The sequence below is a fragment of the Phoca vitulina genome, unplaced genomic scaffold (assembly GCF_004348235.1).
Source record: "Phoca vitulina isolate PV1807 unplaced genomic scaffold, GSC_HSeal_1.0 scaffold23, whole genome shotgun sequence".
NCBI lineage: Eukaryota > Metazoa > Chordata > Mammalia > Carnivora > Phocidae > Phoca > Phoca vitulina.
The window spans coordinates 12,230,939-12,232,113 of NW_022589726.1; the positions used below are offsets into that span (position 1 = coordinate 12,230,939).

General features: G+C 37.0%; 1 non-coding gene across 1 annotated transcript; it reads right to left on the reverse strand.

The window, feature by feature from the left end:
- Positions 1-622: 622 nt before the first annotated feature.
- LOC116642660 lies at positions 623-741 on the reverse strand. Its single transcript, XR_004301359.1, has one exon. It is a non-coding gene; the product is annotated as a 5S ribosomal RNA (ribosomal RNA).
- Between the last annotated feature and the right edge of the window lie 434 nt (positions 742-1,175).

The following is a 1,175-nucleotide window of genomic DNA, read 5'->3' on the forward strand; positions in this document are numbered from 1 at the left end:
TTTATTTCTCTTTGCTCTTGTTGCTCTGTTCTTTTTCTATTATTTCTATGGAGCACTGGGTGTGCAGTCGAGGGATAATGGGATGTAAATGCTGGTGCTAAGTCTTCCATCTTAAATTGCAAGCCTATACATAAAGTTTAAGTGCTAAATTACATTTGTTATAAAGATACATTTGAGAGCAGAGAAAATCTCTTCAGCATGATATTTACCAATAATTTTTAGAAAAGAGAACAAAAATTCTGCCTGTTATATTATTCTTTCCATGACAACTGAATTACAGCAACAATTTCCCCAAAGGGTTAAAAGGGAAAGTAGATACTGGATTATCGTAGGGTCATACAGATATTATATCTTTAGAAATCTACTTTTGATCTACTTTGCATCCATACAGAATAAAACATTCTTTATTTTTTCTAAAGATTTTATTTATTTATTTAATTGACAGAGAGAGAGAGAGAGACAGCGAGAGAGGGAACACAAACAGGGAGAGTGGGAGAGGGAGAAGCAGGCTTCCGGCCGAGCAGGGAGCCCGATGCGGGGCTCGATCCCGGGACCCTGGGATCATGACCTGAGCTGAAGGCAGTCGCTTAACCAACTGAGCCACCCAGGCACCCCAAGAAAGAGCCTACAGCACCTGGTATTCCCAGGCGGTCTCCCATCCAAGTACTAACCAGGCCCGACCCTGCTTAGCTTCTGAGATCAGACGAGATCAGGCGTGCTCAGGGTGGGATGGCCATAGACAAACATTCTTTAATTTATAAAAATTGTTTTTTCCTGATTTTATTAGGCTACTTACATATTTATTATTTAAAAAACTGAAACATGTAAGAAGAGTGCCACATTAAGTAATTTAAATATTTGTTTGAATACTATGTCCATCCATATGTGAAGGAGTATACATAAGAAAATGGTATCCTCTTTCATATATATATATGTATATATATATATTAAATTAGACTCAATGTTTTTACTATTTGATTTGCCATTGACTAGAAGTGTGACTAAGGGAAGTCATTTTACCTTCCTGGGTTCAATTTTCTGCCTGAGAAAAGAAGGGACTATTCTAGGTAAGTATGCATTTTCTTAGGATTTTACATTTTATAAAGTTATGTTTTGGTCTGTATGTGCAATCTATGTTTGGAACTTCAGCAGTTAAACTGGGGAACTTTTGGTTT